The sequence below is a fragment of the Pseudophryne corroboree genome, chromosome 1 (assembly GCF_028390025.1).
Source record: "Pseudophryne corroboree isolate aPseCor3 chromosome 1, aPseCor3.hap2, whole genome shotgun sequence".
Lineage (NCBI taxonomy): Eukaryota > Metazoa > Chordata > Amphibia > Anura > Myobatrachidae > Pseudophryne > Pseudophryne corroboree.
In genome coordinates, this window is record NC_086444.1 from 312,179,307 (window position 1) to 312,200,669 (window position 21,363).

Consider the following 21,363-nt stretch of genomic DNA (forward strand, 5'->3'; position numbering starts at 1 on the left):
ACACACCTCACGTCCGCCTGCAAGTCGACCACCTTATACTTCTTGCTGATCACATCGGTGAAGCTGCTGAGTATTTATGTACAGCTTCTACGGACGTCTGTCAGGTCAGTTCTCGCCTTTCAGCGTAACTAGTTACGGCACGACGGGCTCTCTGAAAGCGTTACCTTAGGGGAAGGTCTGTTTCTTTTTCATCCACTAGGGGTCACTGGAGTACTCTTGGGATATGGACGGCGTAGCAGAACAAAGGCACTGAATATTTAAATTTAGAACTCTCCACCCCTCCATATCCCAGAGTACCTCAGTGTACGAACCCAGTGTTTTTTCTGTGCTCAAAGCACTAACATCGGCTTGTGGGATTCCCACACTTGGATGGAAGATTTTATTAATTTTTCATTTTGACTTTTTTAATTTTTAATTTTACACTTAGCACATCCCTTCCCAGTTTCTGGAAAAACATGGGTCCGGGATGGTGCTGCTGCAAGGCAGCGCATGGCGTGTCGGTCCTCACAAAGAGCACCCTCACAGCCACAGGCAGCCCACTGTCTCCTGCAACAGCTGGACGGAGCTTACAGAAAGAAGCCCCGTCACAGCCAGGAAGAAATGATCAAAGAGCTGGACGGAGCTTACATAAAGAAGCCCCGTCACAGCCAGCAAGAAGTTATCAAAGAGCTGGACGGAGCTTACATAAAGAAGCCCCGTCACAGCCAGCAAGAAGTTATCAAAAGGAACAAGCTGGACGGAGCTTACAGAAGAAGCCCCGTCGCAGCCAGGAACAAGATGACTTGAAAGCTGGACGGAGCTTACACAGAGAAGCCCCGTCGCAGCCTTGAATAAGGTAAGCTGGGGAACGGTCAGCGCAGGCTGCCGCCCCGCTAGGTGGGTCACAGTGAATGCCGCTTCCACGCACCGCCCGCCACAGCGCCCAACGCTACGTCTGAGACTCGCTCCAGACGGCAGCGCTACGTCCGCCCGTCCCAGCCGCTCCGTCCGGCCGACCAGCACATCCACCCGCAGACGCTCACTAACAGCGTTAACAGGGTGACAACCGGGCCGCTGCTCCGTCCGGCCGCCCAGCACCGCAGATGCCAGCCTCCCTGCAAGCCTCCCTGCAAGTCTTCCCGGCTGTTCCTGAGAAGACACAGCGTTACAGGGGGGAAGGGGGGCGGTGGAATCGGGCGGCTCACTGCGGAAAGGGTATGTAAAATACATATATAAACAGCAGTTATATATGCAGCTAGATGTGACAGTAAATAATGCAGACATGTATTATAACCTGTCCTGTGATATCAGACCTATATTAATGATTATCATGTATAATAGGCTATTGAGCCTATATATTAATATCTGTGATTATCACTGTATAATAGGCTATTGAGCCTATATTAATGTATGTGATTATCACTGTATAATAGGCTATTGAGCCTATATATTAATATCTGTGATTATCAAATAGGCTATTGAGCCTATATTAATGCTGTATAATAGGCTATTGAGCATATATTAATGTCTGTAATTATCATAGGCTATTGAGCCTATATATATATATATATATATATATATATATATATATATATATATATATATATATATATATATATATATATTCATAGAGCATGTGTTGTACCCATACTGTGATTATACTGTATAAGAGGCTATATTAACACTGAACAATTGTAACTTGTTCGGTGATTATCACAGTCAGCATGGCAAAGGGGCCATTTTAACATGCTTCCTGTTGTTTTTCCAGTTTGTAATTCTGGAACATTCCTGCCCTACATCTCTAAGCCACCAGAGGCGCAGGGGTGTTAGTGGGAATTTGGTTCGGGTTTCACATGCCCATGTGAATTGCTTTTCACATAAAGAATACTCTGGTTTCTCTTCAGATCGAATAAATCTTTCGCTTTTTACTACAGATTTCCGTTGAGAGAAACAACCATGAGTTTCATATAAATATGCTTTTCAGCAATAAAATATATATATGATAATAACTTCAATAAGTCGTGCAAGTGTCTGTCCGTTGACTATTGTGGTGTCTGTCTGCATAGCGAGTAAGGCTCTAGCGCAGACTAAAAAATAATTTTAAAGATCCTATGTTAAGCATTGGCAATTCAAATTAAAAGAGCGGTAATCGGAGTCTCGGAAGTTACTCCACCAGCACTAACGAAGGACAGTCTTTCCAAAGGGCCAATTTCCCTTTGGGTACCAGGGTGTTTATTTAACTGGTCTTATAATTTAATGCACGATTCTATGTCAAATCTCACACCGATAACTACGAGTGAGAAGGGTACATTAGTCCAGCACTCAGATAGTGCGGGGTTTTTGACAACCATACATTGCTAAATCCCAGTGAGTCAATGTCTCCATTTTTACAGAGACTGAGTAGACTCTAACCACTATTTAAGACGCGATCCGCCATTGGTAAATGCGTCTGTGTCAAACATTATAAAGACCCAAGATACATTTGGGTCACTAGACTATGTATGGAAACAATGAACTGTTAAAAGAAGCTGCAGAGTATATCTGTAAAGCTTCTGCTAACGCCGGTTACTTCGATTCTCACTTTTCATCGTCGCTAGTTTAAGCGCGACAAGGCCAGAGCTTGTTTGGTCCTAAATTTGATATTCAGCCATTACCACATCCAGTATCAAAACGGAGATACTTGTGCCGGCGTTTAATCCCTTTAGACTTCAGTTTTTTCAAGGCGGTTGTACAAAACAGTCACGCCTTGTAACGACAGGACGCTACAGTCAGCAAGCCAGTGGCTTGACGACCTCTTAGGCCATCTCCATGTTCCAATTGTGGAAGCGCGTCTTTACACGTTACATTTGCGTTTCCAGACATCAACTCATGGATGTCTCAGCTATTTACAGATTAAAGGACAAGACTGCCTCTGTCGAACGGTTTGGCAGGTTGCCATTTAGTCTCTGCTGGTTTTCAGCTGTCTTTATAACCAGGCAGTAGTACACCAACAGAGTCAGGGTTACTTATTCCCCTCTGTTTGGGGTAACAAAACCAGACAGCTCCGTCGCAGTCTCAATCAGCAAGTCACTTACTGCAGTTAGAAAATGGATTTTATGCGGTTAGTATTTGCATATTGGAGCCACAAAATTGCATAATTGCACTTGATCTTCACAATGCGTATTTACCCATTCCGGTTTGGTCATCACAGGTTCTAGCGTTTGCAAAACGCCACAACCATTAACCATTTCAGGTCTACCGTTTGGCTTCTTGTCAACGCCTCGGGTATTTACCAAAGTGATGTTGGTGATGATAGCTCATCTCCGAGTCCTGACAGTGACAATCGTTCCACACTTAGACGATCTGCTCATAAGAACTCTGTCTCAACAGAGTTCCTCTAACTTGCGCTACTAATGTATACTGCGGTGGCAGGTCAAGTTCAAAAACAATCGCATCGAATTCCGTCTGAACGACGTCAATTCCTAGGTAAGATTATAAATACGGTAAATCAAAGACATTTACCTACTACACCAGCAAGAACAAATGTACATCTAGTAATTAGTGCAAAAGCCACGCACACTAGCGGTACATTGGTGTATTCGCCTGTTAAGAATAATGATGTGTTTTCAAAGCGCTTTAGTTCGCCGCCCTTCACTCGCGTTTCCCACAGAGGGCCGAGGGTGTATATACTCTGGACGAGAGTCTCAGAGGTTCAGGAGTTGTAGTTAAAAAAAAAAAGATCAGCGACAGAGGTTCTAAAACGGATCACGACAGATTGCTGTCGATAAATGTCCTGGAACTCCGTGCAATTTACAATGCACTACATGCTTCGCTTTCAGTCTGACCAAGTGCAGTCAGACAACGCAGCGGGAGTTGCATACACAACAACCAGGGAGAACCAAGAAGCCGCATGGCAATGCGGCAGGTAACTCGAATCCTCAATTGCCTAGAACACCATTATGTGATGATGTCAACGGGGTTCATTCCGCAAGTGGACATCTGTTAGACAGATGATCTCACCCGTCAGGATTTATATCCTGAAAACTGGACATTAAATCCAGAGGTGTTTCATATGTGAGCCCACAGAAGGGGTTACCCTCAGGTATACATGATGGCATCTCGCCACAATTACAAAAGCTCAGTATGTGTACAAAACGACAGATCACAAGGGCAGTGGCGGTGGAGTCTCTCACATTCGTGTGGTCATTCAGCATCGTGTATCTGGCTCCACCATTTTCCGCTGCTCTCTCCGTTGCCAAAACGGATCATAAGACAGTTCGTCAGTCATACTAGTGATATCTCATGGGTTTCGGAGAGCTTGCTTTTCGAATCTCCAAGGAATACTTGCACACGATCTTGGCCAGCTCATAATACGTCCAACCTGTTACAACAGGGAACGTTCTTTTACCCATAGTTACCTATGTACCTATTACCTATGTACCGCAGCTGCGGTTGACGGGGTGGGGGTTCAGACCGCCCTCTTAAGAAAAGAAATAGGGCATTACAGTATCGGTTATACCAACCATGTTACGAGCTAGTAAGCCGCTTAAGGCAGCTCATTATTACAAAATTTGGTGTGCTTATATAGGTGGTAAAGCTCGGAAGTTTCCGACATCATCTTTCAAGTTACCCGTATTCTGTTATTTTACAAACGGGGTGGGATGGAGAACTGCGTTTATCTGCACTGAGGGTGCAGGTATCTGTGTGGTCAACTTATTTTCAAAGACGTTTGACTCTATTGCGTCTGTACACACCTTTCTACAAGGTGTCATCAAAGTGCAGCCTCCATTTATCCCACCTACAGCGCCAGGTGACTTGAGGTTGGGTTCAGATTTCTTACAGTTTTCATATTTTGAACCCTTACAACAAATGGGGATTAAGTTTCTCACTTGGGAAAACATTTTTCTTCTAGCCTTAGCTTCGGCAAGGGTTTTGGTTTCATATTTGGGTGCCTTGTATTCCAAGCCACCGTATTTGAGTTTTCTCATGACAAAGCAGATCTTCGGACGAATTCCGCTTTCTTATTCTTCACATCAATATACCAATAGTGGTTCCTGTGTTGACAGCACATTCTAGAATTCTGAATGTGGTACACGCATTACGCGTTTATATATGTCCCGAACGTCTACAGTACGTGATACGGATACGTTGTTTGTTCTCTAGGATGCTGCCAACTGGGGTTAGCCAGTTTCTCAGCAGACATTATCCAGTTGGATAATAATGACTACAAGTCAGGCTTACTTTAAGGCTAAGTTACAATCGCCTACGTCAGTAATAGCTCATCCCACAGGTTCTGTGGGAATGTCAGACCCAGCGGGTCGTGGAGCGTCTACGACGCGGCTACATGGCCTTCAGTGCACCACGTTTGTGCACGTTTACACGTTATGAATGGTTGCGGCATCAGCATCTAGCTTTGGCTGCCTACTGTTACAAGTGTCAAACAGCTCTCCCGCCCACGAGGGAAGCTTTGGTACGTCCCAAGAGTACTCCAGTGACCCCTAGTGGATGAAAAAGAAAATAGGATTTTGGTACTTACCAGGTAAATCCTTTTCTTTGAATCCATAGGGGGCACTGGACGCCCACCCAGAGCAGTTTTACCTGGGTTGTTTTAAGCTCAGAGGAGCTTAGGGTAACACGTTTTACCTGGTTTGTATTAAGCTCAAAGGAGCTTATGGTAACACATTTTCACCGATTGGTTCAAACTATAAAGGTTTATCGGTTATGCTGTCAACTGTTTAGTTGACATTAACGTTATGGGTCAACTTTGTTGTTGTCCGTTATGTTATAGGAATTCTCCATTGTCAACCTCTCTATAGTAGTTCGCTCAGTAAAAACACTGGGTTCGTACACTGAGGTACTCTGGGATATGGAGGGGTGGAGAGTTCTAAATTTAAATATTCAGTGCCTTTGTTCTGCTACGCCGTCCATATCCCAAGAGTACTCCAGTGCCCCCTATGGATTCAAAGAAAAGGATTTACCTGGTAAGTACCAAAATCCTATTTTTCCTACCATTGCCTCCACAGGTACCTAGACGGAAATAATCTGGACCAGTGTTCAAATCCTTTAGACCTCAGCCTTTTCAAGGCCGTGGTAGAGGAACAACCACACCTAGTAGATGTGGTAGAGGACGTGGTTTACAACGCTAGGGCCACCAAGAAGCCAGGGGCATGACGTGCTCCCAGCCCAAGAGTTCGTTTGTCTCCCACCAGAGCGGTTTGTGAAGAAGGGGTTCTGCAAATCGCAATTCAGTCTCTGCTAGATTCAGCAGTTTGTTTCCAGTCCCTGTTCACCAACAAGGTCAGGGTTATTATTCCAGTCTTTTTGTAGGACCAAAGCCGGATGGCTCGGTCAGACCAATATTGACCTTAAAGGGTCTCAATTCAGTACGTCAATTACAATTTGGCCACTTCATAAGAGGTTCTTGCGTTTTGCGGTACGGCAAAACCATTACCAGTTCAGGCTCTACCGTTTGGCCTCTCGTCAGTTCCTCGGGTATTCACCAAACTGATGTCTGTGATGATAGCTCATCTCGGATCCCTGGGAGTGATAATAGTTCCGTACTTGGACGATCTACTCATCAAAGTTCCGTCTCAACAGATGATCCTCCAACATGCGTTGCTAACGTACAATGTGCTAGTACAGCACGGTTGGATCGTCAACTTCAAGAAATCACATTCAATTCCTAGGAATGATTCTCGATACGATAGATCACAGGTTCTCAAACTCGGTCCTCAGGACCCCACACAGTGCATGTTTTGCAGTTCTCCTCACAGAATCACAAGTGAAATAATTAGCTCCACCTGTGGACCTTTTAAAATGGGTCAGTGAGTAATCAATACACCTGTGCACTTGCTGGGTTACCTTCAAAACATGCACTGTGTGGGGTCCTGAGGACCGAGTTTGAGAAACCCTGCGATAGATCAAAGAATTTACCTACCAGAACAGAAAGTACAGGGTATTCGTCATCTGGTACAATTAGTGCTCAAGCCACGCATAGTCTCTTTACATTTATGCATTCGACTGTTAGAAAAGATGGTGGCGGCTTTCGAGTCGCTTCAGTTCGGAAGATTTCACTCACGTCCTTTTCAACTGTATGTGCTCGCACAGTGGTTGGGCTTGCATCTGCAGATTCACCAGAGGGTGAGGTTGTCTCCACGGGCCAGAGTATCTCTACTCTGGTCGCTCAAAGTACACACGCTAACCACAGGGACACGGTTCGGCATCTGGAATTGGATAATTCTAACGACGGACGCGAGTCTCAGAGGTTGGGGAGCTGTGGTTCAAATTGTCAGCTCCATGGTCTCTGGGCAGATCACGAAAGATTGCTGTCTCTAGATGTCCTGGAAATCCAGGTAATTTACAATGCACTACGACAAGCAGTGCACATGCCCTGGTCTCAGACTGTCCAGGTGCAGTCAGACAACGCGACGGCGGTCGCGTACATTAACAAACAAGGAGATACGAGAAGCCGCATGGCCATGCAGGAAGTAGCTTGAATCCTCATTTGGGCCGAGCATCACCAAGTGATATTGTCGGCAGTGTTCATTCTGGGAGGCGGATTATCTCACCCGTCGGGATTTTCATCCAGGAGAATGGGCATTAAATCCAGAAGTGTTTTCACATGTTGGTCCAGAGGTGGGGTTACCCACAAGTGGATCTGATGGCATCTCGCCACAATCACCACACGCCCCAGTATGTGTCCAGAACGCGAGATCCAAAGGTAGTTGCGGTGGATGCTCTCACAATAGCGTGGCCGTACAGCCTTGTGTATCTGTTTCCACCGTTTCCGCTGCTCCCTCTGGTGCTAAAACGGATCAAAAGAGTCCGCCACAGTCATGCTAGTGGCGCCTCATTGGCCTCGGAGAACATGGTTCTCTGATTTCTACGGACTACTCGCAGACGATCCTTGGCCGCTCCCGCTACGTCCGGACCAGTTACAACAGGGTCCGTTCCTTGACCCCGATTTAGCGTGGCTGCGTTTGACCGGGTAGGCGGTTGAGACCGCCCTCTTAAGAAGAGAGGGCATTCCAGAATCTGTTATACCAACCATGTTACGTGCTAGGAAGCCAGTTACGGCAGCTCATTATAACAGAATTTGGCATGCCTATATAGGTTGGTGTGAACATCGGAAGTTTACAACATCATCTTTTAAGTTATCCCGTCTTTTGTTATTTCTACAGACTGGGTTAGATGGAGGACTGCGTTTCTGTACACAAAAGGTGCAGGTCTCTGCTTTGTCAATTTACTTTCAAAGACGTTTGGCTCTATTGCCGTCTGTACACACCTTTCTGTAAGGTGTCCTCAGAGTACAGCCTCCATTCATTCCACCTACAGTGCCATGGAACTTGAATCTGGTTTTAGATTTTTTTTACAGTCTTCATATTTTGAACCCTTACAACAAGTGGATATTAAGTTTCTCACTTGGAAAACAATTTTTCTCCTAGCCTTAGCTTCGGCAAGGCGTATTTCAGATTTGGGTGCCTTGTCATGCAAGCCACCGTATTTGGTGTTTCATGATAACAGAGCGGAACTTCGGACGAATCCCGCTTTCTTGCCAAAGGTAGTGTCATCTTTTCACAACAAACAACCAATAGTAGTTCCTGTGTTAACAGGAGATTCTGGAACTTTGGATGTGGTACGCGCATTACGCTTTTATGTATCCCGACCGTCTACAATTCGTAAGATGGATACGTTGTTTGTTCTCTATGATGTCAAGATGGGTTGGCCAGCTTCTAAGCAGACCTTATCCAGATGGATTAAACTGACCATACGTCAGGCTTACCTTCATGCTAGGTTACAGCCGCCTACATCAGTAACGGCTCATTCCACGCGTTCTGTGGGAACTTCATGGGCAGCTGGTCGTGGGGCTTCTACGACGCAGCTTTGCCGTGCGGCTACATGGTCATCAGTGCACACGTTTGTGCGCTTTACAAGTTTGATACGTTTGCGGCATCAACATCTAGCTTTGGCCGCCTAGTGTTACAGGTGCCAAACAGCTCTCCCGTCCACGGGGGAAGCTTTGGTACGTCCCAAGAGTACTCCAGTGACCCCTAGTGGATGAAAAAGAAAATAGGATTTTGGTACTTACCAGGTAAATCCTTTTCTTTGAATCCATAGGGGGCACTGGACGCCCACCCAGAGCAGTTTTACCTGGTTTGTGGTAAGTTCAGTGGATCTTATGGTAACACATTCTCACCGACTTATCGGTTATGGTGTCAACTGTTTAGTTGTCAGTTACGTTATGTGTCAACTTTATTGTTGTCCGTTATGTTATAATGTTATATGTAATTCTCCATTGTTCATCCTCTCTATCGCTCCTGTTCGCCTCAGGAAAAAACACTGAGGTATTCTGGGAGTATGGAGGGGAGGAGAGTTACTAAAATTTAAATATTCAGTGCCTGTCCTTGATAACACCGTCCATATCCCAAGAGTACTCCAGTGCCCCCTATGGATTCACAGAAAAGGATTTACCTGGTAAGTACCAAAATCCTATTTTTACCTCCAAAAAATTCACACAGGGTCAATCAGATAGCTTCCTGTTTTGTGAGACCTGTGTTACAGAGCAGCCTGCTTACAGTTCACAGGTACAGGAATCTCCTGCTTGGGCAACACAACGCACTGACATGTCACTATAGTCCTCTGAGCTGGCAGCCTCCTGAAAGAATGGAGAGGTTTCCAGATCATAGCAGCCTGAACCTGCTTGGGTGTGGTCCCTAGAAAAATAAGCGGAAGAGCTTTCTAAAGTCATGGTTCCATCCCAGTCGCCTTCCTGGTAACCCCACCTCAGGTCTCAAAAAAGAGATCTTGGCCCTCAGTATTAATCTGATGACTCTGAGGAAGAAGACATGCCTCCCCCCCAAGAATAGAGGAGCTTATTGCTGCAGTGTGTCTATTGTTAAAGGTTGCACGCCCCTCTTTATTTGCTATTAAGCAAAAAGCGGCGGCCTTCTTTCCAGTTTTTGAGGAACTGGATTTATAACTGAATGCAGCCTGGGAATACCAGGGTAAAAAATGTTTTTTATCATCCTACCCTTTTCCTGCAGATACCGGAAAATTATGTGAGACTCCTCCCACAGTGGATCTCTCAGTGTCTAGTCTGTCAAAGACGACTGTTCTGCAAGTTCCTGGGGCCACCTCTTTAAAGGAACAGTCAGATAGAATATTAGAAACTACTCTTAAATCTGTATATTCAGTGGTGGATGTTGGGTCAACAAGGCTATTGAAGCCTGGGCAGAACTGCCCACAGACTTGCGAGGTCGTCTCTCTGCTGAGGAAATTATCCCTCTAGCTAAACACATCCATGAATCTGCCGCCTATCTAGGAGCATCCAAGGTTGGGTGCACCCTTGGCGGTCGGATTACTGCCTTGGCAATATCTGCCCGAAGAGCTCTTTGGCTGCGTCAGTGGCAGGCAGATGCGGAATCCAAAATGGCTGTAGAGGCACTGCCCTTTACGGGACAGATCTTGTTCGGTCCAGAGCTGGAAAACTGGTTTTCCCAAGCTACTGGAGGTTAGTCCAGTTATCTCCCCTCAGCTGCTCCAGCTTCTCGGAGGTCAAATACAGGACCTTCCTTTCGGTCCTTTCGTGCACCTTCCAATTTCAGAGGCCGTTCCAGGGGGAAGAGCTGCATCTCCCCCGGGGGGTTCCAGAGGTCGTGGCAGAGGAGCAGCACTCTTCACCAGGACAGTAAGTCCACCAACAAGCTCAGTGCATGACTGGCTTACCTCTCACCTGCGGGACCCCAGGGTGGGAGTTCATCTATGAGATTACAGGGACGTGTGGACAGAATCCTGTCCAGATGCCTGGGTTTGGGACCTAGTCACCCTGGGGTACAAAATAGATTTCCAAATCCAACCACCTCACTGGTACTTTACCACAGATTTGCCAGCTTCAGACGACAGGTGTTGTCGTACTGCACGAAGCTATCGACAAACTCCTGTCAGTGAGGGTGTTGATCCCAGTCCCAAAACATCAGCAGAAACAGGGTTTCTACACAAGCCTATTCCTTGTGCCGAAGCCTGACGGATCGGCCAGACCAATTCTGAATTTTAAAGATCTCAATCCTTATTTGAGAGTACTCAAATTCAAGATGTAGTCCCCTCAGTCAGTTATAGCGGGACTAGAACAAAACGAGTTTATGGTGTCCTTAGACATCAAGACCTGCACATTCCCATTTGGCCTCCGCGCAATGCGTTTCTCAGATTCACCATCCGCTTCCCATTCCAGACTTTACCGTTCTGCCTGTTCTCGGCCCCCAGGGTGTTCACGAAGGTCATGGTCATCATGTTGGCTCTACTTCGAACACAAGGGGTTATGATTGTCCCTTATCTGGACGATCTTCTCCTGAAGGCTCATTCCAGGGGCCAGTTGCTTCAGAACATCCAAATGACTCACAGGCTCCTCATTCAACATGGGTGGATCCTAAACTTCCAAAAGTCTCATCTGCGACTGATGCAGAGGCTGCAGTCCTGCAGAAGGTATGCCTCCCTTCAGAAAAAGTTTTGTCCATACAGGAGATGGTGAGGTTGGTTCTACACAATCGTCAAGTATCTGTACATCTATATATACGTCTCCTCAGAAAGATGGTGGCAGCCTTCGAGGCCATTCCGTACGGCCGTTTTCATTCAAGGCCTCTTTGGTACTTTGGAAATTCATAAAACCCTCATACCAAAATGTCAAAGGGGATATAAGTCGTTTAAAAACAACATATTCGATTATTTAGCTCGGAGAAATCAGTCCTATCTGGTAATACCAGCCTACACTAGAGAGAAACAGGTGTGGATCGACAATGTTTAGGCCGACCACTATAGGTCGACAGTCACTAGGTCGACAGGTCAAAAGGTCGACATAATTTAAAAAAAAAATGTGGGTGTCGTTTTCTCCATACAGTGACCGGGAAGCCCAATTAGTGCACCGTGTCCCCTCGCATGGCTCACTTTGCTACCGCTGCGCTCGGCACAGGTTACTATTCCCAATCGTAGTCCGTGTGGATCGTTAAGTATGAAAAAGTAAAATAATAATAATGAAAAACTCATGTTAACCTGTCGACCTTCAAACCCTGTCAACCTAGTGACTGTCGACCTATAGTGGGCGACCTAGACATTTTCGATCTTCAGACCGGATCCCGAGAGAAACACCCCTGATGAAGTCAATATTGACCAAACACGTTGGGTGATATGCGAGTTGCTAGATCTGAAGTTAACAGAAACTTGTGGCCTTTAAAAAGGCATACTGTCAACTAAAGAAAGCAATCTGTCAATGTACTGTATGGATTGGGGGAAAAATAAATATATATATATATATATATATATATATATATATATATATATATATATATATATATATATATCTCTCGTTAATAACCGATTTTAACTTAGTATAAACAATTTCTTCATACAATCAAAATAACCATTCATTGAATTCATTTGGAACATAAGTCTTAAAAACATTAAAACTTAAAAATTATTACATAGATAAATCTATCTATCTATCTATGTACCTATCAGGATTTTGGTACTTACCGATAAATCCCTTTCTCCGATTCCACAGGGGCCACTGGAGTGCAGATACAATGGGGATATAGTAGGCATTAACTGGGAGCTGGCAGTTTACATTTATAACCATGTGACTAGCTCCTCCCCTACTATGTCACCCCTCCAAGCCAGTCTAGTTAAAACCGTGCCCGAGGAGAGCTGGAAAAGACCAACGTTAAAGTAGAGGAGGTTCGCCAAGCCATTTAAAACAGGAGAACATCAAGGAAACCTGGAAACATAGTGAAAGGGTAACATGAACAAAACGCGCAGTCACACAGTGACATGCAAACCGATAAGTGAAGTAGTAGGACAACAGCGCAGGGTGGGCGTCCAGTGGCCCCTGTGGAATCGGAGAAAGGGATTTATCGGTACCAAAATCCTGATTTCTGCTTCATCCACTAGGGGCCACTGCAGTGCAGATACAATGGGGACATCACAGAGCTCCCAAGATGGGAAGGAGAGCACTGAGTGTCCTGCAAAACTGCTCAGCCAAACTGACGCAGAGGCCGCAAAAGTGTCAAACTTGCAAAACTTGACAAACACATGTCTGCTTGACAAAGTGGTAGCGCGACATAAAATAGTCATGGAAACCCCGCGGGCAGCCCACGAATGTTCCAGAGTGCGCCGAAAGGGAAGACCGAGGCTCACGAGAAAACGCCAATTTAGCTTGTCCGATGGTCAGACGTAACCAACTTACCACGTCTGCCTGGAAACTGGCCATCCAGAACGGGAGCATCGTACAGAACAAATAAGAAATCATACTTCCGAATAGCGGAAGACCCATCCACATAGTCGAAGCGCCCCGACACATCCAAAGATCTAGAAATCTGGTGAATCCGCCAAGAGGGCCGAAACCACAAGTGGCTGAAATATGTGAAAAGCGGACACCACCCTTGGGGAAAAACGACATTGAGTACGAAGCGCAGCCGTGTCCTCCTGGGATATCTGAAAGGAGGCCGACCAGAGAGAGAAGGAGAGAGACCCCTGTTTCGACACCCAACTGGCCGAAGTCCGAGCCAGGAGAAGGACCACCCTCTAGGTGAGATTTATCTCCGACTACTCCAGAGGCTCAACGAACGGACACTGTCGAAAAGTGAGGACCAGGTTGAGGCCCCAAGGTGCCGTTGGAGGGCGAAAGGGAGGCTGCAGTTGGAGAACTCCCTGCAAGAAGGTCTGAACTTCCAGCAGCAAGGCTAATTTACATTGGAAGAAAATAGAAAGAGCAGAGACCTGAACCTCAAGCAAACCTAGCCGGAGCCCTGCCGAGAAACCCGCCTGGAGAAAGCGAAGAAGGCGGGCTAGAGAAAAACTGAAGGGGAAAATTCTCGGCGTTCACACCCGGCCACCTAAAGTTTCTAAACGTGGTAATAGAGAGACGATGTGATTGACTTCCGAGCTCAGAGCATAGTAAGTGTAACTGTACGAGGAAACCCCTTCCTTCTCAGATGGCCTTCTCAACAGCCACGTCGTGCCTAAGTCTGTATAAAGAAAAGGACCCTGTTGAAGTAGATCCTCCAGTAGAAACAGGGTGCCAAGGCTCCTCTGCTGACAACAGGTATAGGGAGGGGAATCCCGTCCAGCGCTGCCAATGTGGAGCCACCAGGCGACCTAGCGCGTTATCTGACTGTAGGCGTTGCAGAACCCGAAGTAACAACGAGAATGAGGAAGGATAAAACGGAAGCTCCAGAGAGACGTAAGGGCATCCATGGCTGTCGCTAGGACCCTCGTCCGACAGCAATAAAAAGGCAGTTGAAGGGTCAGACGGGATGCCAGAAGGTCGATCTGAGGTCTCCTTTATCGGCAGACCAGCTGACGACACACCTGGGGATTGAGTGTCGACTCTCCCAGGTGCATGTCCTGGCGGCTGAGATAATAGGATTCCCAATTGTCCACCCCTGGAATGAAGATTGCCGACAAAGCCAGAGCGTTTTCCTCTGCCCAGAGGAGGACGCTGGTAACCTATCTCATCACCGCACCTTTTAACAGACGTGTCTAGAAACATCCCCAAGGACAGAACCTGTGCAAGGGGCATAATGTAGGCCTCGGGCAGATCAGGGTCCACCCGTGCCGAATCAGAAGATCCTAGGCAAACCGGATAGTCAAAAGCAACCGGTCTGCAGAGTGGGTCTTCAGTAGCAGATTGTTCAGATAGTGGAGAAATGTCACACCCTATCTCTGAAGTAGGGCCATCATAATAGCCAACGACACTTGTGACCACTCTGAGAGCAAAAGAGAGACCGAACGGAAGGGCTTGGAAGTGGAAATGAGCTTCTATTATCGCGAATTGGAGAAAAGCCTGAGGAGGACAAATGGAAACATGTAAGTAGACGTCTACCATGTCTAAAAACACCATAAACTCCGTTTGCACCAAACCGGTAAAAACAGATTGAAGGGATTCCTCAAAACTGGAAAGAGATCCCCTAAGTTCAGAATAGGCCTGGCCGAACAGTCAGGCTTTGTTACGAGAAAAAAGTTTGAACAATAGTTCCATTTCCGAAAACGTGAGGGGATCAGCACCCCTGTGGATAAAAGTTTCTGGAACGCCCTCTGTAGGACGACCCTCCTGTCGTCTGAAACTGGCAAACCCGTGGTGAAGAAACACCAAGGCGGTTGGATCCAAAAATCGAGCACGTAACCGGAAGTGATGAGATCCCTGCCCCAAGTAGGTGGACCAGATTGTACCCAGGCCTCCCTGAAATCCCACAGACGAGTAACCACCCTGGGATCCCCCAGGTGAGAGGGAGACCCGACCCGCGGTGGGTGAGGTTGAGGACCTACCGTCTAGCTGGGTCGGGGTTGTTGAACCTCTGCTTCGTCTTCTACCTCGAGATCCACTGGTGACAGAGGTACCTTCCCTGGCATGGCCTCAAAACCTGGAAGGGGCACGAAAGGAAAGACCGGAATAGCTCCGTCGAGGAGCTGGAGCAGTAGCGGAAAGATAAGTGGGCTTACCCTCAGTGGCCTGAGCAATCCAGGCAGAAGATCCTTTCCGACCAGGTCCAGAAAGGGCAACGCCTCTGCTGCCCTCTTAGGTTCAGTATCCGCCTGCCACAGTCATCGTCTGAGAGCTCTTCGGACCAAAACAGTCAAAGCGGAAAGTCTGGGTCTGAGGATACATACGCCCTTGGAGATCTCCCAAAGACATAAAGCAGATTCGCGAATATGATCAGCCAAAGGCATCAGTTAATCCGAAAGCAAACCGTCCTGTAGCCTTGAGGACGATTGTTCCCCAACAACCTACCTGTGCCAGGTAAAGTAGAACCCCTGCTGCCGCATATTTCTATCAGACGGCTCCTTCATCGAGGTTGCGCCAAGAACCGGCAGTGACTTGGACAGGCAAAACACAGAGGGGTCTATAATTAGAGGGGTCTCATATCACCTCCTTTTATCTGCGGGGATAGGATGACAAAAATAGTTTGATGCCTGAAATTTTTCACTGTCAGGAGCACGTCCAGCTCTTCAGAAACTGGAAAAATCGCTGTCAGTTGCCGCACCGTGAGGGACGTGAAGTGTCCAGTACAGACTTTCACCTGCAGCCCCCGTGTGAACTGCTGCAATGAGCGTCTTGAAACCCTGAGACACCGGTTCAGATTCCTCATAAACCTGAACGTCGTCAGAATCCTGACGGCCATCGCTTCCTCCAATAGAGGCATGTCATCCGTAGAATCCTGTAACATTGAGGTTAGCAACCTCTGTATTGAAACCTGGGGAGGAGAAAGTACAGACTGGGTCTGCGGTTAACAGCAACCTTACCTGTAGCTGCGATGAGGGCTGATTAGATGGCTCAGCCTCACAATCCTCATAAGCTGAATTTTCTGAGTGAACTACTCAAATCATTTCTGACCTGTGAAAATCTTTTTGCTGCAGTGGCACGTTTTCCAGACGGTGAAACGAACAGGTAGGAAAAACAGACGGGAAGGGGGGGGGGGGGGTAAAGGAGTGTAGCCCCCAGTAACCCCTACCCTATATCGTGCAGGGACAGGCACCTCTTGCTGTCTGATGCTCCACACATTCCCCAAATTACCACATTATTATCACCTGTGGTCCAAAACTGGACATGAATCCAGGTGTTTGTCAATAAACTCCGGCCTTAGTTCCCTACCAAAAAAAGTGAGAAGACGAGGAAAAAAGCAATGGGGGGAGGGGGCAGTAACCACCCTGTATGCAGTATACTGCTAAATTTTTAAAACGGATGCCTCCCCGATATCTGTAAGTTCCTGTTTGCATTTAAAATGGCGGCCAGCCTATGTGGCAAGGGTGTTGGAAGTAACAGCACAAGCCTGGCCAGGGGAGTGCTTGAGGAACTAAGAGCTGGAGCCGGGTGTAAGCTCCGCCACCCCCGCTACGGTGCCCCTATTAAATCTAATGGCGCTAGCGAATACCGGTAACCCAGAGGACTGAAGAACCCTGGCCTCTGTTGTCCTTGCGCTGTGGGGAGGACCTCTGCTGTCGCCGCAAGCAGCGGTGTCCGGTCCTAATAGTTCTGAAATGGCCGCCAGCGCGCGCTCCGAGACGCCGGAGCTGGTCGGGAGCTGAGAGCCACCGCCAGGACTAAGCTCCGCACCATTTGAATGATGGTCGGTGTAATATGTGCCATGCATCTCCCAGTCAGCCCGCTGCTCCTGTAGCCAATCAGCAGCCACCTTGGGCGGCGTTCTCCAATATGGTTAATACGCTTGTGACACGCCTTATGCCCCCTATGGGACCTCCTGTGCCATTGCAGCCACATATTGTCCCTATGGTTAATCCACCCTGGGCGGATACTCTTGTTTACCCAGATACAACAATTGAATCAATCTTTGGTTAGACAAAGACCTACCTCTGCGGTGAAGGGGTCATCTAGGGCCGCCTCCTCCACACAATCCACTAATATTTTAGATGATACTTCTGATGAGGATGGGGAGTATACTGATCCGTCAGACACTGATACAGTCTGACGAGGAAACTACAATGCAAGTTAATGTCCCTGACCTGGTGGAGGCTATTAAGCTGAATCTACAAATCGATGATGTAGCTCCCACTACTGCGTTCAAGAAGCCCGATAAATATAAACGTCAGAAGGTAACTAAAGTAGTCTTACCACATTCTGACCATTTGGTAGACATACATCAGGAACCCTAGTCTTCTCCAGGAAAGAAATTCTCCCCGTCTAAAAAGATGCTAGCTCATTATCCTCTTTCCACTGAGTTGTGTAACAAGTGGGAAAATCCACCGCCGGTGGATTCCCATGTCACGTGTCTTTTGGTGTCATCTACTCTGTGTCATGACTAAGGTTTTGTGAACCCGGTGTTAGTAAAGTCTGTGCGGGCGACTGGAGGATTATATGAATACTACCACTGACCTGGTTTGGGACTGTTGTGGACTCTGGGTTTCTTCCGGTGACTGGGAAGAGGAACCGCAGCAGAGATGGCCGAATCTAGGTTCTCCTCATGCAGGATTAGGTCGGCAGACAGGAGGCATGCTGAAGGTCTCCTGAAAGACAGAACTGGAAAGGCACTGATGAATCAGTGAAGAATACCAGGTATAATTGTGCTAAAGGGCACGGGGTGCTTGGAGACACTGAGGTGCTTGCGGACACTGAGGTGCTTGCGGACACTGAGGTGCTTGCGGACACTGAGGTGCTTGGAGACACTGAGGTGCTTGGAGACACTGAGGTGCTTGGAGACACTGAGGTGCGTGGAGGCACTGAGGTGCGTGGAGGCACTGGGGTGCGTAGGGGTGCTGAGGCACGGAGGTGCTGGAAGCACGTAGATGCTGAGGCACGGAGGTACTGAGGCACGGAGGTGCTGGAAGCACGGAGGTGCTGGAAGCACGGAGGTACTGAGGCACGGAGGTACTGAGGTACGGAGGTACTGATGCACGGAGGTGCTGGAAGCGCTGAGGCACGGAGATGCTGAGGTGCTGAGGCACGGAGATGCTGAGGCACGGAGATACTGAGGTACTGAGGCACGGAGGTACTGAGGCACGGAGGTACGGAGGTACTGATGCACGGAGGTGCTGAGGCACGGAGATGCTGAGGCACTGAGGTGCTGAGGCACGGAGATGCTGAGTCACGGAGATACTGAGGTGCTGGAGGCACGGAGGTACTGAGGCACGGAGGTGCTGGAAGCACGGAGGTGCTGAGGCACGGAGATGCTGAGGCGCTGAGGTGCTGAGGCACGGAGATGCTGAGTCACGGAGATACTGAGGTGCTGGAAGCACGGAGGTGCTGAGGCACGGAGGTACTGAGGCAAAGAGATGCTGGAAGCACGGAGATGCTGAGGCACGAGGTACTGAGCCCTGGAGATCCCAACTACAACAGTAGTAAAACTGAAACACGACAGCTGTGGTTTTCAGTGGAGAACACGGAATTCAGTACTGTGCCTTTAAGACGAAACATTGCAGCTGTACCTTTACATTGAGACTCAGGGAAATGGTGAAATCAAATGGCAACACACAAATAAACCAAACGGTAACAAGGGAACAGAGTTTCCACAGGAACTTAGGTACAAAGGTTTACCTTTAGGGAGCTCAGCTTAAGACCCACACAAAGCTGTATGTGACACAAGGAACTGGCCCAGATTCCAACTCAGCCTCCTGATTTATACTTCCTGGTCCTTGATGATTGGTGGGCAGGATTAGGTGATGTCACTGTCATGTGACTACTCTAGCCAAGGCTGTGATGTAGAATGAGGCCTAGCAGGCCAAGAGAACACTGAAGCCTGGACTTCTGCAAAACACAGGATGCTTGCTTTTAGATTACTGAATTCAGCCTCACACAGGAGATCACCACAGGTGGAGCTGATTACCTATTACCTCTCAGGCAGAGAACTCAGGAAAACTGACAAGCTGTTTAACTCCGTGAGTGAAAAGACACAGGATCCAGGACAGATGGCAGGGGTAAGTCACCAAATATAAAACCTACAGTCAGGATTGTGACAGTATCCCCCTCTTCAAGGGTGGACTCCGGACACCCATCTTGAATCTTAGAGGAACTTGAGAAATTCATACAGAAGAATTTAGGACCTTCGTTGATGCAGATTCCAAAGGTTTAGGACTAAATTCTTTAACTACAGCGTTACTGAAAGTCTGTAAGTCATGGAACACAGGATCATTACTCTCAAAGAGCATGTTGGCCCACTCCAAAGCTCTTCCTCTGAATGCCAGGAACAGATATCGAGTAACGTTGGAAAGAGTTACTGCACCTGAAGGATCAGACTCCATCCGAGAGAGAAATTGTTCAACCAGAGCGGCATATTGCAATAAATCTCCATCAAAGTAAATAGGTGGAAAACCATCAGACGAAAGCTTAGAGGATGAAACTGAAGAAAGCTTTGGCTGGACGAGTAGGACTGGATTGGATCCGAGGATACTTGGATTGGCTGGAGCCAAAGGAGACGGACCAGGCTGGTCCTGGAGTATTGCTGAACTGGCTGGAACCGGGACGGACTGACCAGGCGGAGCCTGGAGTATTGCTGGACCGGCTGGAACCGGGACGGACTGAGCCCTTTCTTCACAGGGCTGGGCTGAGGCAAGAGCCCCCACTTCACGGGGCTGGGCTGAGGCAAGAGCCCCCACTTCACGGGGCTGGGCTGAGGCAAGAGCCCCCTCTTCACTGGGCTGAGGCAAGAGCCCCCTCTTCACGGGGCTGGGCTGAGGCAAGAGCCCCCTCTTCACGGGGCTGGGCTGAGGCAAGAGCCCCCTCTTCACGGGGCTGGGCTGAGGCAAGAGCCCCCTCTTCACGGGGCTGGGCTGAGGCAAGAGCCCCCTCTTCACGGGGCTGGGCTGAGGCAAGAGCCCCCTCTTCACGGGGCTGGGCTGAGGCAAGAGCCCCCTCTTCACGGGGCTGGGCTGAGGCAAGAGCCCCCTCTTCACGGGGCTGGGCAGCACTCTGTAGAATCTCTGGCTGGGCAGCACTCTGTAGAATCTCTGGCTGGGCAGCACTCTGTAGAATCTCTGGCTGGGCAGCACTCTGTAGACTCTCTGGCTGGGCAGCACTCTGTAGACTCTCTGGCTGGGCAGCACTCTGTAGACTCTCTGGCTGGGCAGCACTCTGTAGACTCTCTGGCTGGGCAGCACTCTGTAGACTCTCTGGCTGGGCAGCACTCTGTAGACTCTCTGGCTGGGCAGCACTCTGTAGACTCTCTGGCTGGGCAGCACTCTGTAGACTCTCTGGCTGGGCAGCACTCTGTAGACTCTCTGGCTGGGCAGCACTCTGTAGACTCTCTGGCTGGGCAGCACTCTGTAGACTCTCTGGCTGGGCAGCACTCTGTAGACTCTCTGGCTGGGCAGCACTCTGTAGACTCTCTGGCTGGGCAGCACTCTGTAGACTCTCTGGCTGGGCAGCACTCTGTAGACTCTCTGGCTGGGCAGCACTCTGTAGACTCTCTGGCTGGGCAGCACTCTGAAGACTCACTGGCTGGGCAGCACTCTGAAGACTCACTGGCTGGGCAGCACTCTGAAGACTCACTGGCTGGGCAGCACTCTGAAGACGCCCCTCCTGGGGCTGGACGCTCTGAAGACGCCCCTCCTGGGGCTGGACGCTCTGAAGACGCCCCTCCTGGGGCTGGACGCTCTGAAGACGCCCCTCCTGGGGCTGTGGACACGGACTCCTCTGTGACTGTAAATGGCTTGAACATTCTTCTCTGGACACCCAACTTGGGATAAGGTCTTTTAACCACCGGACCCCAGTCATAAATTTGAGTCTCTCTCAGAAGAGTAGCCTTCTTGATACCCCCGTCAGCAGCAGAAGGATCGGATACTGTGGATGACTTGTAGACATGAGCACTATGATACTGAGATTTGTCACTATTACCTGGCTTGCGAAGAATGCAGTCTTTAACAAAATGACCAGAATTTCCACAGTAAAGACAGAGATGTAGCTCCTTACGC

The 21,363-nt window shown here is 48.3% G+C and overlaps 1 protein-coding gene and 1 non-coding gene across 4 annotated transcripts in view; both read left to right on the forward strand.

The window, feature by feature from the left end:
• SBNO1 (strawberry notch homolog 1) overlaps positions 1–21,363 on the forward strand; it is a 257,136-nt gene that overhangs the window by 141,179 nt on the left and 94,594 nt on the right. The window lies entirely within an intron of this gene.
• On the forward strand, positions 1,864–1,984 carry LOC134932297 (U5 spliceosomal RNA). The gene has a single exon (XR_010179300.1). It is a non-coding gene; the product is annotated as a U5 spliceosomal RNA (small nuclear RNA).